General features: G+C 39.1%; 1 long non-coding RNA gene across 5 annotated transcripts in view; it reads right to left on the bottom strand.

Moving 5' to 3' along the window:
• Window positions 1-5,985: 5,985 nt before the first annotated feature.
• The window catches only part of LOC146592638 (uncharacterized), a 32,998-nt gene continuing 19,048 nt past the window's right edge, over window positions 5,986-19,935 (bottom strand). For 3 of the 5 annotated variants that reach the window (XR_014896537.1, XR_014896539.1, XR_014896536.1), the window contains 4 exons: window positions 19,085-19,231; window positions 16,566-16,633; window positions 9,511-9,609; window positions 5,986-7,688 (listed from right to left, as the gene is read on the bottom strand). This is a non-coding gene — a long non-coding RNA (uncharacterized LOC146592638). The remainder of the gene's footprint in view (window positions 7,689-9,510; window positions 9,610-16,565; window positions 16,634-19,084; window positions 19,232-19,935) is intronic. The other 2 variants (XR_014896538.1, XR_014896540.1) reach the window with 2 other exon arrangements.

Below are 19,935 nucleotides of genomic sequence, written 5' to 3'. Positions count from 1 at the left end.
CATCTGTGATACGCTATCATATAGGCACAGCACAACAGTGGTGTAAGGGTAAAAATACAGGTACACTTTAAAGGGATTTTTATGGAAGCAATTATATGCTATAGCTGCCCACCATAACTGAGGAGTGAGCTTCTTGCCCCAGGAGGTCCTCTCACTCATATATTCTTAAGATAGAAAATGAAGTTTCCTTTGGAGCAATGAGGTTGGCTTAGTAACTGTATAAAGCTCATTAGAACATAAAGGAAATAAAATGAGTTTTAAGAGAGAGAGAGTGCACCAGCTACTTCTAAAGAGTCAAGGGACAGAAGGAAAAGGTTAGATACTTTTGCAGATGGAATAGTAAATTCAAAATTTGGATCAACAGTGAGCAAAAACACACACAAAAAAAATTAGAAATAATAAAAGGCCTGAGTTAAGCTAAAAGTCTCTAGTGGCATCAGGGCAGCCTGACCACATTGCTTCTAAGCCTTGATTTTGGTCCTGCTTTAGCATGCTTCCCTGGCATCTTTGGAGTAGGTCTAAAGTTCTAGTATGAAGGTGCATGTGTCAGTAAACTCATAGTTCTACTTTAGTAAGATCATTTTTATCACTTATATTATTATTTTTATCCAACAGGATGGAAATTCAATATTGTTGTTATTTGTGGTGATGAATGCTCTCCTGCTTAGAAACCAAGTTTCCTGAGAAGGTCAGGCCCTGCTCTCTACCCGCTGAGCAGAGCCGGGCAGGCAAGATCCCCTCGTGGAGACGCACCACTGGCCAGCAGAAAAGGTTTTTCTATGAAAATGGCAACATCTCTCCTCCCAGAGAAATTATTTTGTGTCCATGGAGACATCTTATGACCATCAATGTACTGGGGCATGGGGGCTGGTAGTGTCTTCAGGGGCAACTGAAACTTTAGAGCCCCAAGAGCAAAGGGGAAACAGTTTGTCTCTCTCTGCCTTGCAGAGATCTGGGGATTTGGGGTTTTGCTTTTTATGAGGGAGATGAAGACAGGAAGATCAGATAGACAGGAAAAGCAGATAATCTAGGAATTTCAACAATTAAACTGTCTTCAAAACTAGTTCTCCTACTGAKATGAAAGGAGCAGTTCACACATGGCCCAGCTGTGGCTTCATCAGTGCAGCTGTAGACTTAGGTTTCCTCTCCACCAGGGATTTTATCATCTACATCTTCTCAAACTCAGTATAACTTTAGATAAACACAGCTTCATGTTTAAGTAGTATCTACATAATTCAAAGTTTTATTTCTTCCAGAAGTCACATTTTTTCCAGACACGGTACTTCTGCTCTTTTAAAAAACTTCTCCTAAACAGTCTCCACGCAGGTACCAAAACGCGACTGTGGCAGATGTTCACAAGATCGGAGCTGTGGTTTTTCTAAACGGTGTAAGAATCAAAGGGGGGACGGGGAGGACACGTACGCACCCCTAAGTGGTGGCGTTCTGTCCCCTTGCTCCACAGGCTGCAAACCCACAGTCTAGCTCAGCAAAAGAGTCTGAGATGTTGGCAAGTGGAAGCTGTAACCAAGTTACTGGATTCTAGTTTGGGGGTGAAAAAAACAACTAAAAAACCCCCGAAGTACTAACAGTGAAAGCTATTGAAATGTGTATGTTCACAGGTAAGATTTCTGTGGTTTTTTTTTTTTTTTTTTTTTTTTTTTTTTTTTTTTGTTCTTATTGGCATACATTCACCTTTTATGTTGTCACTGTATCATTTGATGCATTTTTCCTTCTGTGCTTACTTTTAGTTGCCATAGGAACTTTCTTACTCTGTGTCAGCTGATGCAGTTATTTAATACTATTAATTGTACAAAAGGATGTTGATTCTGGTACTCTAGATGCTGGAAAAAAAGCCTTAGGAAGACAGAACACACAGTTCAGTTTACTCAGTCATTTATTCATTTATTTCTATCAACAGTTAATTCGAAAAGCTATATACTGTAATAACAGCTGTTATCACATCAGTRTAATCTGAAGTAGATCTAGTCTTTTTTTTTTTTGGTCTTTTTCCTTCCTGCTACCAGAAATATATTCATTTGAAATAGTATCTTTTGTCTGTTTAGTTTGTAGATTTATTCTTCTTCACTCCCTATATATCCTGTTATTTTTTTTTTCTGAAAGAAAAAGTCTGACGTTAAAATAAATGGAAGTGAAAAGAAATTTTGGTATCATATAAAAAAATAGTCTCTGGAAAAATTCTGAGATTTGAGGGGAGTTTTCTTGTCAAAGCCCACTTCCTTTTCTCTTAAATATAATATGTTATTTTGAAAATGATGATTTTTTTCTATTAAATCTGTTGTGTGATCAGAAAGCAGTAAAGAATGATCAGAACTGGCTGAGAAGTACCATAGCTTCTTTTATTCATATCAACTTTAGAATTCCCAGAATTTTTCCCATGAACTGATTATATATTTGGAGAAAAGACATGATCAACATCTAAATTTGCATTTGAATTAGTGTTATATGGCAATACCAATGTAAAGTTAACTCCAGCCATTCTTCAGAAAAAATTAGAAAAACTGCAGTAATGTAGACTTCATGGAATGTACACATTTCACCCCCTTTATAAAAAACATACTCCTTTTGCCATTTCATATCACTGCTTTTCAGGAAATTGAGGAAACCTGATAGCTTGGAATAAAGAAAGCAGCAAATAAAGTAACATTTCATAACGGCAGAAAATAATGCCATCAGTGTGACTTAAATTATGCAGACTTCACCTACATTTTAGTTCATCTCTGCATTGACTTCCAGGGCCTTTGAATTAGTCCCACTGAAGGCAATGCCCGGAGCAGTAGGACAGTCACCGCTCCGACTTCGGTCTACTGGAAGGATTAATCCTAGGCCAAGCAGTTCTGCAAACAGCTGCGCTCGTTTTCCTTGGGCCTAAGTAAGTGCAGACAGGATGTATCTGCAATGGCACACGCTTTTATTATTTTAACAAAAGCCGAATGTATTGACCACCTATCTTTCCATCTGAACAAGAAAAAATGAAAGTTTTAGGAATGGGATGTTTATTCTTTTAACTGTTTTGTTCTTTTAGAAAGGGTTTTAAAAAGCAGTTTCTTCGGAAAGGAAGATGTACATGCACATGGAAGTAGCTTTCATTAGAGCTATTCTTAGACAAGATAATCATGCAGATTACTCTARGACTGTCTGGGAGAATCAAAGACTTTGGATATTATTTTATGTATCTAGAAATTGAAATTTAAAACTGACTACAGAAAAGCTTTCTTAACTAGAATTTATCTGTAATGCCTTTTCCAAAAATGAGTCTCCTATTTAAAACATTTTATAAATAAGTTATTGCCCCCATAACTGGTAATTTTCTATTTCTTTTCAGCAATATGCTGCAATGTGATCTATATTGAAATCCTGGAGTGTTAATTTATCAGTACAACCAGACTGAAGTTGAGAATAAATCCCAGCTCAATTTAATTGATACRCAGCGAAACTTATCATATCAGATTTAATTTCAGGGAAATACAGAGGTAACGTAGCCCAGGACGCAGCTTCCCTGACAAAACCGTGGCACGAGATCAGGGAAGCAGCAGTTCGGGCGGGCAGACCACCCGCGGAGCAGCCGAAGAGGACGTTTGGTGTCCGTGCCCTTTTCACGTGGTCGATCAGGTCAGTGGACGCAGAGAGAAGGGCAAGGATGCCGCGGGGCCCCGGGCACGAGGGAGAGCTGGGTGGCACTGCAGCGAGGCCACCTCGAGCTGTCGGAGCTGGGCAGTCGTGATCGGCGCGCCCACCGCAGCCGCGTCCCCGTGGGAAGGGAAGGAAGGAAAGCCAAAGGGAGCCAGGTTCACTGAGCGAAAGCAGCGGGAGAAAGGCGAGCTGGAGAGCAGGCCACGTAAGGYGGAAGGACACAGAGCAGAAGACCAAAATCAGCGCGGCGGCGCGGGCGAAGGACTGCAGTCTGCCTGCCTTGCCCCGAGGTTCGCACTGAGAACGTGGTTGGTTTTCCCCACGGAGCAAGCGCCGGCCCAGCAGTGACTTTGTAAGACTCAGCGAAGGATAAAACGACTTATGAGAACCACCCTACTAAGACCGAGACTGTAATAGGATTATGCAGACATCTGAGGATCCTGTYGTACTTACCGGAGTACGAGAATCAACACCATCCTCTCTCAGACATACAAACGAAAGGCGGTTATGTAGTGTCCATCCGTTTTTTGGTCAACAGACAGTAAATACTTGCTCTCCGCATGTCCCCTCTGAGGTTTCAGTTGCTCTTAGCTGCCAGGCAGCAGGATTCTTCCTAGCCTACAGCTTCCACAGATGACCATTTTGGTCGCTGGAGACCCAGAGGAGGCCTCCCCACTCCTGCTACCTCTTTCRTTAAGACAGCACGACGGCTTTGTTTATAGAACATTGATACCAGTACGGCTCAGGGGATAAAAAATTAATAGCTGCTATCCAGCAGAGGGAGCACAATAACGAAAAATCCCTTCGGCYGTAAGGTGAAGGACTTTTCCTATTAAAATCCACAATATTTGGCAATCTGACTTTACAGCTTTCAMATCTGGAATGGGAAAGATAGAATTTAAATAAAAATAGAGAGGCAGCAGAGAAGGCTATCCGGCAAATGGAAGTTACAAAATAATTGATTTCCTGTTATTATCATTGATAATACGGCAAATGTAACTTACTGCTGGAAAAATAAAGGTTTAATAAGAAAGGATCAAGGATAAAAATCTTAGGAAGAGTAATAACATTTTAAAAAGCTGATTTTAATATAAATAGAGCTGGCTGCTCTGGTTAAAAGATTCAAGTGCTGCTTTCAGTTTGACTGTGCACTTCCTCTTGTTTTTAATGAAGGCATATATCACAGAAATAACTGATGTACTCATTCATTCGGTCGATGTGTAATTTTTAGAGTCCAGTATGACAAAAATCTTACTAGACATGTTCTCTGTTCTGTGACTGTTACACTTGCTAATCTAATCCCGCTCAAATAATTGTGAAATAAGGAAAAAAAAAAAGAAACAAGAACTAAATACCTGTAAGAAATGGTCATATAACCCAGAAAGAGTTCTTCACATTTTGACGTGACTTACATGAACTACAGTCATTAAAGAAACAAATCTAATAGTTTAAAACTAGAGCCATCTTAAGTGCAGGCATATCTCAGGGTGCATTTCATTAATGTAGTTATACCACAAGATGTTTTAATTAGGACATCTAAATTCTAAGCTCTGCCACTGACTGTYATTTGACCTTTGGCAATTCACAGTCTTTCTAAGAGAGTTTCTGTTATCTKTGTAATGAAAATCATATTGATTTCACAGCTGGGAAGAGTGTAACAGCACCTTTGCCTGCTGGTAGAAAGTACTGTTGAAATAAAAACATAATTTTAAAAGGAAAGMGAGAAGAAAGTCCTGGATGTTCTGATCTGAAACGCTAACTACACCTAGCTTTAGGAGCGTGGAATATATTTTGCCTAACTTGTAACTGTTTTCTAAACAAAAAGCAAAGTTTGATGAAGACTGATTAGTATTTTTCTGTCACGCAGATGGAAAGTTTCCCCCACGAGCTGGCAGTAAGCTTAACAACTGAAACAAAACCTCCGTACTGCTGAACACCGACGATGCCCACATCGCATTAGCAGGCTGCTAACTTCGTTGTAAAATGTCCAAAGGAAATGAGGTTTATGCAGTTTCATTACCTATTCACCCGACMGTCCCCCACCCCTCCACCTTTTCCTCCGTAATTTTTCAACCTGTTGGACAATTTCCACCAAACTGGGCAGAATAATGGAAGTCTCAGAGGTATTACAGCGTTTTGACCACCAGATTTGGCTTGAGCTCACTAAAGTTTAACAAACAGTTATTACTTTTGCTAGTCTCCACTTTGACTAGTCATACTAAAAATAACTCTGAAAACAGACTGAAAGCAAGACATTTCTAGAAGTTTCTTATCCCTGTTATAGACAGCATCTTTACCCAAACAGGACAAGACAACAGAACAGACAAAGTAACGTGTTGTTTAGGTAACAGGTTTACTCTAACAACAGAAAGCAAAGGTAACATCTTGGGAAAAGGTCTGAAGAATTACTTCTTAAACATACCAAAACTCAAACTGTTTAGCTTATATATTTGTGTATTTCACAGCACTTCAAGAAGATCTTATTCCATTAGTTAAACATGATTTTTTTTATTTTCACGTAACACCATATTAGTAATGTATATAAAGGTCACAAAAATTGAAAATATGTTATTAAATCCCTTTAGAATTATGATGACTTAACAAAATTGTCGTAGTCAAAACCAAATAACCTCATAAATGTCTTATTAGGAGTTTCTTATTGTCACCATCAAAGCATTCTCATGATCCTCTAAAAATATTTAAGTCCAACAAATTAACTCATCACAAGGTTTTACTGCCATTCCTCCAATTAACAAACACCTTTCCCTGGRCCAGGACAAATTCTTATTACTTCATGACAACCAACCAAATTTCGAGTACAGGTAGGCTTGTTACAGGCCAACACTTTTTTATATATATGGTTGCCACCATCAATAATAGGTTGGAATACAAGTTACCTTTTTGATGTTTTTTTTATGTAAAAATTGTATTTGAGGTAGAAAATAGAGAATCAAACAGCCTTTGGCCTTGCTACCTATCAAGCAAGGTTAAAATTGCATTTCCCCATRACTGTGAAAATGAAGCACACCAGTGCAGCTCATTAATGGTGCTTTGCAGAAGTTTCCATATCTGCATGTGAGTTTGCACCAGTGCAGGACATCAGACGAGGTAGAGCCAGACAACACACTACAAAGCCCTGAGCTGCTCGAAAAGGCCTACGCTCACTTTTGAAATTTGTCATTTTAATGCACATACGGTGGAATAATTGCTACACAAACACGTCAATGATAATGCACATTGTAGACATAAAAAGTTTATTTTAAATCTTAGTCTTTTTAAACATCCAGCCTTAAAGTTACTATTCTCATACTCAAGATTTGATTAAAATTTAAAGACTTTAACTGTGAGGAATTAAGCCATTCAATCCAATKTTCTTTAAAATTTGCCTGTTACTTTTGTAAGTCTCATTAAGGTTCATGTAAATATGCATCACATATAATCAGACAAAGATATCATGTAGCATATCTAAGTATATTAGAGTTGTATTTTTAGAACACAATTTTATGTTATTATTTAATAAACCTGAAAAGATCCCAAGGGAMAAAATTAAGCCCACATTTACACTGCAAAAGTCTTCTTACATACCTATGTTATTTAAGGCACATGTGGGAGGTAGGAGAAATCAAGAGCCCTAGTGTACATACCGTGCTGACACGACGGCTCTCCTGGGAGGGTGCTTCTGCGTGAGTGGGGTGGGTGAGGTACTTTTGCCAAATTCATGTCATGTTGAGAGGTGGTGTAACTTCCTCCAAGATTTATTGTTTTTTCTTCTCACAGCAAGCACAGCATCTCCACTAGGAGTCTCTGCTGACAAAGCCATTCCGGCACCGGTGCAACATGCAGCTCCGGGCTGCAGAGCAGCCCCAACACTCATCCTCAAAYCTCAGCTCTGCATTTCCTGGAGCGCCTGGGTTCTGCACTTCCCAGGATTTTGCACCATGACCAGCGCTCAGGTATCTCGGTCCTTTCCACTTTAACATGGCTTTATCAGCATTTCCTGTGCAGGGAACTTTCTTTCCTTGCAGAACTCACAGGATCTGTCTCAGCAGCATAAAAAAATGCATATTAAAAAGAGAATATAAAACTGTATCTTGGCATTCCAATTGATTCAGTTTCAATGGGTATAGTAGCAGTCACTTAAAAAATCTTTTACTATTTAGGGACGTTTTTTTAGTTGATGTCAAGATATATATCCAAGTTTAAAAGGTTTTGATTAGCTGCTAGGATGTMCTATGGCTGCTCAAGTCCAGGGAAACATAAATTGGCAAACGCTTTGTGGCAAATGCTCTTACCACAACRTCTTCCCCCCCACCCCCGCCACCCTGAATGCAAAATTCACATTAATCTACTTTGTAAAACAAAATCTAGAAAAAAGATTACAAACAGATGAATGAAAAGAAACAATTTTTTACCCATTATGGATGCACCAAACTGAGAYTCACATATCTAGGTTAATGGCCATCAGGAACCATCTGTTGCTATGAAACTGTTTAAAATCTATTGTGTCTATTGAATGTAAGGAAATGTACCTGTAAAATCACTTTGAATATGTGCCTGATCTCCATTAGAGAACTGAATGCCCAGTAGAGCGGTGATGGTTTTAAAAATACAAGAAAAATCTGACAGTATTCTTGCTTCCTACAACTATCTATTTCCTTTTGAGCTTCTCAATTAGAAGTTGGCTGTTTATTAAACATTTTCTTTACTTTTTCATGTGTTTTTGATATGAACAAATGTTCTTAAGGGTTAGATCCATGAGCAGATTTAAGTTCAATATCAGGTTGCCGTATAGAGGTTTTCAGTGTGAGGGCCWCTGTTGATCCTTTTTTTATGCATTACTATGAACTTTTGTCTTGCTAAACACTAAGTTTTAGCATATTTCAGGGAACTTGCTGTGGGTCACAGTCAGAAAACTACCAGTGCAAGGTCCTACTGAGCTAGCTTCAAATATTCGACTTTGGACAACAGAAGCCATGTGGTCTTGAGAAGCCAGAGCTGATAAATTTTTATGGACAGAGCTCCCTACTACTGTGGCCAAATTGCTTTCAGTACCTGACCAATCTTATTTAAAATTAACTTTGGAAAACCCTATACTGTGCTGAAATCTACAGGACAAATATGTCTGCAGGAGCCTAGCTATCCAAGCCCAACATTTACACACTAGTGAAACCTCCAAAATCTTTGCTCATTTTCCAGTTCATTAAATAAGTGGCTACGTCTCTTCAGTGCATAAATTTCTACTGTTACAGCCTTGCAAAGTCTCCTAAATTCTAGTGACATTGAACACAAACTCATGATAAATCTCACTGGTATTCTTAAACAGTGTGTTCCCTACTTCCTTTGCCTTCAGTCCTGGTTGAACCATCTTTCCCAGCAGACAGGACACTTAGAGTAAGAAGGCTGGTTTTTAATTGCATCTTTTCTTGATTTGGAGCAGAGTTTGTACCAAAGGTGCTCCTYTGCCCTTACCTATCCTCTAGGCAACATTGCTAAGCCTTGTCCACTGAGTAGGCCCCACAGCTATTTTAGCGGCAGAAGAGCAATGTACATCATATACACGTATCCATGCTACATATCTGGTCCTATTGCATATATATATGTGTGTGTGTCTATATATATATGCAATATATATTTTTATATATGACATCATATATATAAGGATGTATATATATATTTATAAATGACATCATATATATATATATATATATATAAGAATTTAGGTGTTAGGTCTGGCAATTCGTGACAGTTTTGAGTTCTTTATAAACATGCTAAACCACACCGAGCATCTTTCCATCCCTGAGCTGGTCTTGGGGAAAAAAATGCCTGGGAGTGGGCTGTTGCAGCCAGAATAATTCATACCTTACTGCATGGTTACTCCGTTTCCCTAGGGTTGCTCYTAGCAAGACTTCATGCTCCAGTATGAAACCACAGGGTATATGGGACCCTCAGGAAAGATGTCTGTGATGAAAAAACAAAAGAGAAGAAGGAGGTCTGAAGTGAGTCTCAGGTTAGGTTAAGTGCCCTGGCAGCAACACTCAGCCCATGTGCCAAAAGTTTGGAATGGAGAGGTAAGGTGATCTTCCAGGGTCTGCACCTGAGAAACTCAAGGAAAGCCAGTGTTTTCTGTGAGCCTGGCCCTAACGGTCTCACTCAGCAAGCCTCCRGGGCACCAGAGGCAGCTCACTGCTCAGCTCCGACTGCTGGCCATGCCTTTCTTCAGGACAAGCTCTCCTGAGGTCTAAGCGGCTAAAAGGGAAAGAGGATCCAGAGAGTTGGCAAGGTGCCCAACTTGGGCATTGCTGTGCTGAATTTAACCCCATTTCTTTGTTTTTCTCCAAAGAAGACTTTCCACAGCTGAACAGGCCAAATTATTTAAAAACTAATATTCAAGAAATAGGAATAGTCAAATAAAATTCTTGTGACATTTTGCAGTAGAAGTGCTATGCCCTGGTCATATTACAAGAAAAACATAAAAAATGCATTGAAGTTATAATGCCAACTGTGAAAAATAAAGAATGACTAGAATTAAACAAATAAATAGATTCAAAACTCTATTGGGAGTGTGTCTGAGAATTGTGTTTCATATATCTAGAGTTAGCCTTCTAGACCCAACCACTTGATTCTGGAGGATTCAGTCACAAAGGAAGTAGATGGGATTAAAAAAGTTCTCTCAAAATGTTCACACTTCATCTTTTTCTTTTTTAATGGATTTCACATGATACATATAATTTTTGAAAACTGGAATGCTACTTCTAATATTTCCAGTTAAATAAAATCTTTAAAATAGAAAGAATGACAATAAAAAAAACCATAAACTATATTTAGTATTCTGAATGCAATTAGRGCAATTTTATTCAATTGACTGCTGAAGTTCCCACATGAGTGATCTACAATGATACCACTCACTACAACAGCAACAGGTGCTGAGAAAGTGACTTTAAACAAATGAATTTTATCACTTTATATGTTTTTCCCCTATTATACCCAACTTTCCAAGTACTTCTGTGCAATTATCTAAATGAAAGTGTATCAAAAAGTACTTTATTCCAAGATACATTTCCATTTTTCATTACAAGAAGATCACAGGAGTAATAGCATTGTTTACTCTCTTTTTTTACAGAAGGATTTTCTCATCGTTTAAAGACAAGAATGAGATAGCATAAGAAGAGCATATGAAGCCTAGCTTTTAAACTGTGGTTTACTACTAGAATAAAATATATAGTAGAGCTAGAAGGGACCTCTAGAAGACACCTAATCCATCCTCCTGCCTGCAGGAAGCAGTTATTCAAGCACACTACTTGTACAGATCTCCAATGGAGATGGAAACTCCAAAAGCTTGCCAGGCAATCTATTCCCTACCCTCACTGTTAAAGTTTTCTCTAATTTCTAAAATAAATCTTTCTTGCTGTAATTTAAACCCATTACTTCTTGTCCTATCAAACATAGGGAAGGAAATAGATTATTCACTTCCTCCTTGGAGGAACCTCTTGTKTTATAATGTCTTCTCTTTATCTTTTCTTTGCCAGACTGAACTAACATAATATACTAATTTTTTTTTTTTTGTAGGTTATAATTTCTATAGTTCTGATCTTTCTTGTCACTCTCCCCTGGACTGTCTCCAGCTGACTCAATCCTTTCTTGAAGTGTGGCACCTAAAAGTGGACATGGTATTCTAATTCAGTATAAAATTAAGATTTGCTAGTTCCAAATTTCATCTGATTATTTAAATMATTTTGAAGCTGATCATCTCACAGGAGTAGGATACCAAAGTTATCACTCTAGTGCAGAGTATTGTCCTGCTGACAAGCAAAGTTAAGTGCAAGATTAATTAAAATGTAGTTCAGTAAATATCAGTATAGCAAAACTTGTTTTCCTTTGGATTTGTGTCTTAAGCCTGATTGATTTAATGTCTAGGAAGGTWCAAACTCTGATTCAAGTTTTCTGCAGTTTATACGGATTTTCTGGTGTCCCAGAAGACAGAAAGATAAGTCTTTCCCTCAGTGGGGTTTATCTGACCATATTTCCAAACTCATAAAAACAAGAGCAGGCAATCTTCTCTGGTAATAGCCTCTGGATGAGAGCTGGAGTAGATGAGGTAAGAGGAAGTAAGAGGAGACAACAGCTGAGTCAAGCTCAGTTGGTACAGATTTAACTGCTGATTCAGGAATAGGCTGTGATTTTACAGCTAGCCATGTTGTACCAGACGGAACAGCCTCCAGCATAAGCCTACCTCACCAGGTCCTCTCACAAAAAAGCTGTGCAAACTTAGTATCTGAGAGACATCTACTTGTGCATGGTTGAAAYTCGCTAAATGCTCAAATGCTACTTTCAGGGGGTGGGGTGATACTGGTGGGTGAACAGCATGCTTTCATAAGCCTTTTTTTTTTAAGAGACTAAACTAAATGGTTTCATCACTACTCTTGTGAGGTATATAAATAATGCTTTATTACATACKATATTGTTATATTGATTTTAGATCTCCTGCTTAATTAAAACATATTAAAGCTTTAAATGAGACATGTAGGTGAGAACATGTCTACTCTGTTTTTTCTTTTCTGTCCTCCCTCATGTGACTGTTCTACTCTTTTCCCAAGAGAAAAAAATCCATACTTTCAGGAGCTGGATCATGACATTTAATATACCGTCATTTATTTAATTCCTACAGTGACTCTTAAACCAAATTCCATAATACTTAGGTAGAATCACTCAAGAATTACTTTGCATATTCATTATGTGAGACACAAGGTCAGTCTATTTAAACATTCTTAGAAGTCTTCTACTGATGTCACCAATGACGATACCAATTCTGCAGCAAAGACTTATGATTGTGATTCTAGGATTTCAGTCTTAAATAAATAAAAGGGTAGTGGTATTTATATGTACATAAATTTGAAGAACATCTTTAGCAGACAACATTTTACACAATCACTATTCGCAGATGCATTTGGTATTTCAGGTTAGATTCAATACTTAAGACTTCAAGAACAACAGAATAAAGCTTCAGCAATGTACTAGCTTTAAGAAGCTGCCACTTTAGGAAGTGTCACATTTACTTATAGCTATTCTGATTAACGATAACTTTGTAYTAAGGAGTATTTACACTGTCTACTTAAAGAAACTATTTTTGTTATTATGAACCACCTCTTCAATGCAGTCTACTTTTTTTCTACAGGAACTTTGGAGGATATTCCTACCAGCTACCCAACTGCAGGTACTTAATATGGCCATCCTTTCTTTCTCTTATAGTTGAATTAGATACATAAAGTACAGTATATAAAATGATCAGTGAAGGGTAGAGAAAGGAGACAAAAAGGGAGAGGCTCATGAAGAGCCACAGCGCGTGCAGCAAACRGTGACTGACCTGCCAAATAAGCTAGGGCAAGACCTGAAATGAGGCTGTGAAGATAGTGTGGAGGCTGAAGTGGGTGGAAAGACATAGGTAGGACAAGGTGCAAAGAGGAAATCAGCTTGGTTTGGCTAAGAACAGAAATAAGGGCTGGGATGTTACAGGAGAAAATGGAAGTGACTGACAAGACTGGAGCCAGGAGCTCCTAGGACAAGATTAGGGCCAAGATGAAAAACCCCCCAAATTAAATTAGGTTTGGCTATTTGAGGAAGATGGGAATAGGGCACAGAGCCAGGAATGGGGATTAGAGAAGATAGACAAAAGATGGAAAGGATGGGACAGATGACTWTATGGTTGGTGGAAAAGGGCAGAAATAGCATTTCTGCTCCAAGATTTATCTGTTGTCAGAAAATGTGTGAGTCTCACCAAAACAAAAGCTGGCCATGTGAGGATAATAGCCTACTGCTAGTAGTCATTCCAACAGATCCAGCTGTCATTAAGTGTGCTGTACCTACACATTGCACAGCAAGGCAGAGCTTGTTTACTATGAGAATTCTCTGATTTTAATAGCTCTTAGTTGGACATACAGTCAAAGTTTCTAGAGCTAAAAGCCACCATTAGATCATCTAGTCTGGTCCCACATTTAACAAATTCCACAGAATCTCYTGCAGATATGATAATTTATGTTTTGACATCTTGATTTGAAGATGGATCTACTACTTGGCAGTTACACTGTATAAAATTAATTATTCCTCTCCTATCTGAATTCGGCTTTACTCTTCATATACTGGCACATGGCGTGCTTTTTTCCCCTACACATATAGTATTTTTCTTCATGAAATTATTTACTCTGTATAACCAGGCAGTTGTCTTGACAAAGTGAGTTCCTTAAGGACATAAATAGACAGTCAGCAAAGAAGATGCAAACTTACCTTCCATGACATTTTTTCTAGCTTTCAGATCTGTTTCTGGGAGTGGGACAAACTCCCAAAACAGACAAGATTGTGCATAAAGATCTTGTGCAGCTTTGCTCAGATCATAGTAAAGAGTGTTTTATTTAACTTACCTTTAAAAACATTCAGTGCCTGTAATACAGCTCAACAAAATGTGGAACAAATCATCAGTATTTGTGTTTTACTGAATGTCATAGCGTAAACAGGATGTAATGTTCATTTATTATAAAACCCATGTTAAGAATATTGTACAGCAACATTTTTCAAAATGTAATTAGTTAATGGCCAGGGAAGAGGCAAGTGGCACATAAGCTCGTCACAGGTGCAAAACAAGATTATTGAATTCACACAGTGAAAAAACATCCCTGCAAGCGTAAAACCTGCTTTAGCCTGTCATTTTGGACGCAATGCTGACATACCACACATTTTTGTTATTTGGCACCCCTTCTTGGAAGGTTCAAAGGCACTGCAGAGATTCACCATCTCAGGTCAGCTGTCATCAAACCCCTATCGCTACTGAARTACTTATGTCTCTACAGACCTAAGATTTTGCCATAAGGCAAACATACCTCATCATCTCATTTTCATAGCTTGAATGTTATAGTTCACACTTCAAGATTGAATAAGATTCCCAAAACAGGAAGTTCCCTCCCTGTTTCACCTGCRGGGGCTGAATCTGTAAACATTCTTCAAGCACAGCCACCAAGTCAGTGCTTCAATAAATGCAGATGAAGGCAAGATTGTTTGGCACCAGCTAGGATACGTTACCAAGCTTGCCTTGGTGGCACAGTAATTAGAAAACTCCCTGGGAATGCAGCCATTCCCTACTGGCTTGCTTAGGCAGTCTCCTGGTCAGAGGTTTCTATGAATCACAGAATCAGTAAGGTTGGAAGGGACCTCTGGAGATCATCTGGTCCAACCTCCCTGCTCAGCAGGGTCACCTAGAGCATGTTAGACAGGGTTGCATCCAGGTGGGCCTTGAGTATCTCCAGAGAAGGAGACTCCACAACCTCTCGGGGCAACCTGTGCCAGTGCTCCGTCACTCTCACAGTGAAGAAATTCCCCCTCACGGTCAGGAGGAACTTCCTRTGGTTCAGTTTCTGCCCATTGCCTCTTGTCCTGTCACATGGAACAACTGAAAAGAGTTTAGCCCCGTCCCCTTGACACCCTCCCTTCAGGTACTTATACACATTCATAAGATCCCCCCTCAGTCTTCTCTTCCCCAGGCTGAAGAGGCCCAGCTCTCACAGCCGTTCCTCATAGGGCAGGTGCTCCAGCCCTCTGATCATCCTCGTAGCCCTACACTGGACTCTCTCCAGTAGCTCCATGTCTCTCTTGGACTGGGGAGTCCAGAACTGGACACAGCACTCGAGATGAGGCCTCCTCAGGGCTGAGTAGAGGGGCAGGATCACCTCCCTCCACCTGCTGGCAACACTCTGCCTAATGCACCAATACCATTGGCCTTCTTGGTCACAAGGGCACATTGCTGGCTCATGGTCAATTTGTCATCCCAGGTCCTTCTCTGCAGAGCTGCTCTCCAAAAGGTCAGCCCTCAGCTTGTACTGGTGCCTAGGGTTATTGCTCCCTAGGTGCAGGACCCTGCACTTGCCCTTGTTGAACCTCATGAGGTTCCTCTCCGCCCAGCTCTCCAGCCTGTCCAGGTCTCTCTGAATGGCAGCACAGCCCTCAGGTGTATCAGCCACTCCTCCCAGCTTGGTAGCATCAGCAAACTTGCTGAGGAGGCACACCACTCCCACTTCTCCTCCTACTTCGTTTAGGAACCTTCAGCACCTAATGTTGAGCTGTGACTTCCWTTGGGCAAAAGGCATCCAAAATTAGGCAGAGGAATACAGATTGGAGCAGCAAATAACTAGGATGATTTCAGTCCTGGAGTAAGAGAGGATGGAAGCATCCTGCCATAATCTGACTGCTCAGAGATCTCAGGAATAAAGTATAATTCCTATCCAGATGTCACACTACTCCAAAAACAATTGATAAAAACCTACAGAATAGTATTTCTTTAAATTTCATGTTGTTATTAATCTCTTCCTCTATTCTTCATTCATGCAAMGCAAACATCAATGTGGATATTTGCTTATACCTCCTCCACATATCCATGGCACTTTTCTATTTTTCATCTGCAAAGTAAAGCCTTTAAGGCCTACCCCATCTGTGATTAAATATGGTGCTGATGGTTGCTATAAGTGCCTACAAAGTGTCAGCCACAGGCCTGGGCCCTCCATTCTTTCATCTCTTTCCCCTTTCTGCTGGCAACTTGTGAGGGAAGATGTGAAAGKGGGCATTAGATAAAAAGGTCAGTTAAGATAAAGGACAATGATAAAAAAAGGGAATACTGTTCAGAGAACTTATATTCATGCTGATCCATCAGACTTGATCTCTACTCTCTCTCCTTTATCTAAAGTATATCCGCACTTTTGACCCAATTGGTAGATGTTTCTCTCTGTTCCTGAGGAAGCATATGAGTAGGAGGTCCAGAACTACAAGACGASGCTGTGTTTCCCTTTTCAGATGCCAGTAAACAAATCCAACTGTTAGACAGAACRTGGCATGCATTATATAACACAGCTGGGTCAGAATTTGTTTCTTATACTTACTTGGTGCAGGTCTGGTACAACATTTGGAAGTATGACGTTCTGGAAGGTTTCCAAAAACTTCCAATATCCTGTGGAACCAAGATGGCATAGCTGGATGAGTCAGAAAGAAGTATTCATATGAGAAGTGGAATGGTTCAGACCTAAATGTTTCCCAGGTATGTCTAATTGGAAATATGTTTAATCTAATTATTATTATTATTATTTAGAATCAGTTTGCTAATTTAATTTAAAAATTCCAGAGATATTTTAAAAGAAAACTTCCTGAGTGTAAATATGGCTCACAGTAGAGCCAGTTTTTAGTAAAGATGACCAAAGGATGGGAACTTGTTGCATTTAAATGGTGACAGTGTCAGAGACTGACGYATACAATATGAAGCGTTTATATATTGGACAGTTCACATGTGCAGCTGGCAGTGCTAAGCTAGYGATTACAGCTATCCTAGTAAGGCTGAGACTCTGGAGGTCACAACTGCAATGGTAACGCAAACTTCTTTTTTAAGTCCTTCAATTCACACTCAAACAGATGAGCAGAAACATTTAGGGAATGTAAAAGTAGGATCTATCTCATCTAACCTGACATATCTTCATCAATGGAGTCTAGAGAGTGATTCATCTGACTAAACGCAGATGTCTGCTTTAGATTGAGTTGACTCATTTTCTGGACAATATTGACTGTTCTGACTAGATCCTCATTGACTGTGACTCCAGGCCTATCAGCTGCCTCTACCCACTCTAAAACAAGAGAGAAAGTCAATGAGTTTGACTGAAGGCTAGGGATATTCCAGGACATGATCAAGTAAACTAGTAGCTAATATAGACTACCTTCCAGTTCTCTTTGTAAGAGGAACTATTGATGATCCTACATAGACATCACCGTGGCAGAAATTACACTGAGATAACATGCACAAAACAGGCAGTAAGTAAAAACAGGAAAAAAGGAGGTAGAAAGGAACGACAAGGGTTTCTTTTAATCTCCGGAATGTATAGTGTTATTTTTTCACAACGTTGTTTTTTTATACTATGCATATACATGCCAATCAGCACCATTTATGAATATTAACCATGAACACACAAAGTATTTTTATATAATCAAAGTCCTATTATGTCAGGAAGATTATTTGTTTAATAGTTTTCAGACTGTATCACAGACTCTAACCTAAAAAAAAAAAAGATGCAGAAAAGATATCTTGAATTTTCAAAGATATTTAAATAGAAATTATTTTCTTAACCAGGGAAAAAAAGATTAATTAGTTACAGCTTCTTCTGTAGAAGTGTATTCTTGTGACTAGTGCTTAATTGACACTTTTACTACACATGCTGGAAGAATTATGTTTTTTGAATCATGAAACCTGCTAAAGTAAAACTGAATAGCCACATATTTTTTTTTCTTACAAAGCATGACATAACTTAATGCGAAWGTTGAAAATTGCTAAGTATTTTTTCTTTCCTCATTAGAAAATCCCATTTTCTAATAAAATAAGCCAGCGTGTGGATTTGTTAAYATAATACTGAGGAAAGGAGAAGGAAGGTTATATTTTGACTATTTTATGATATAAATGGAGGCTATTTTTTAATTAAACTAATTATGAAATGATAGATTTAAGACAAAATTCTAGTAATGCTTTCTAAATGCCAAAAGTTAAAAATATGCTGGACAGTTTTCTTTAGGTTGTGATTATCCACTCCCTTACATTTGCCCAGTTACCTATACCCATGGAAGCTGCTGCCAAATCAGAGATCCATACCTATTTTGCAAAATTGTGAATGATTATACTGAAAAAAAGAAAAGTCACATATTCCATTAAAATATATATCATGGATATTAAATTTTTAGTGGAACATAAAATAGGTTCATACTGTCTTCTTATAAAATATACAGAATTTGATCACAGTCATAAGGAGATAGTTAGCATTTTTCCAAGTACTGTGTTCAGAATGTGCATACTTTTTAACAAAAAGATACTAATATGTCAGCTTTTCATTTTATGTAATTCTTCTTGGAATGTATAGCTCTGAATATAATATTGCACAACAYTGATGCCAGCAACATAGCATTTTCATATAGCTTTGCTAATGCAGAATGGTTGGAACATGGAAATTAACACCAGTTAGAAGACAATTATGATCTAACTCCAAGTAGGTGCCACTTGGAGTCATKTACACTAGCTAGTACATCTACAGACAAGTTTTCATTAACTATTAAATAGATAAGAAACCCACAGAGGAAAACAGCAATTTACAGTCATATATGGTGTTATCCTAAAAGAACAGGGCCACTCCAAAACACTTTTGTTCTGTCTCCAATCTCTTTTTAGGAAGGAAAATGTTGTTCAGACTACTCCTGATTAAWCATCCTCTTAGGTATTTCGGGTTTTCGGTGCAGAGGCATGAACTCTCTGAATACAGAGCCAGGCTTTTCAAAGTTCAATATTAAGAACTAGATTCAACAGGAGATTCAGACAGATTTTAGCCTTCTATATTAAAAACTGCAGTCCCATTGAAATGTGGAGGTGCCTCACCTTTGACACTTGAGCTCCTCAATATGTAGCAGCAAATTTAAATTGGAGAGCAGGAACTGTTGCCATCTGTTGCTCTCTGCCTTGCCGTCCGAGGGACAGGTTGAAAGTGACCTCTGGAGATCATYTAGTCCAACTCCTCATTCAAAGCTGGTCCAAATAGAGCAGGTTGCTCAGCGCCATGTCCASTTGGGGTTTGTRTATCTCTKAAGGATGGAAATTCCACAWCATCTATGGACAACCTGTTCTAGTGCTCAACCACCCTCACAGTGAAAAGATTTTTCCACACRTGTAATCAGAATTCCCAGTGTTGCAGTATGTGTCAATTAACTTAATTTAACTATCACTACCTACCTCCATGAAGAGTCTGGAATTCTTCTCTACATCCACCCCCATTAAATAGTTGCAGATAGCTGTAGGATCTCCTGAAGCCTTCTCTTCTACAAGCTGTAAGTTCATTTTTCTCAGCCTCTCCTCATATGCCCTGTACTCCATCCCACATGATCTTGGTGACACTTTGCAGCAGCTGCACCAGTGTGTCAGTGTCTTTCTTGTATTGAGCAATTCAAAACAGTACTCCAGATACAGTCTCACATTAGCCAGACAGAGGAGCATAATTACTTCCCTGGACCTGCTGACTACWCTCTTGCTAGTACAATCGAGGATGCAGTTGGCCTTCCTTGCTCCAGCTGGTGACTCACACTCAGCTTGTCCACCAAGACACCAGGCCCCTTTCTGCAAAGCTGCTCTCTAGTCAGTGTGTCAGCTGGGGTGTTCCCAGCCTGTGCTGGTGCATGAGGTCATTCAGTTCCAGATGCAGGACTTTGCGTTTGTCATTGCTGAGCTTGATTAGG

Source organism: Rhea americana, unplaced genomic scaffold (assembly GCF_003343005.1).
Source record: "Rhea americana isolate MKP2758 unplaced genomic scaffold, rheAme1 scaffold_322, whole genome shotgun sequence".
Classification (NCBI taxonomy): domain Eukaryota; kingdom Metazoa; phylum Chordata; class Aves; order Rheiformes; family Rheidae; genus Rhea; species Rhea americana.
The sequence above is the reverse complement of the archived record's forward strand: the minus strand, read 5'-3'. Positions and strand labels throughout refer to the sequence as shown.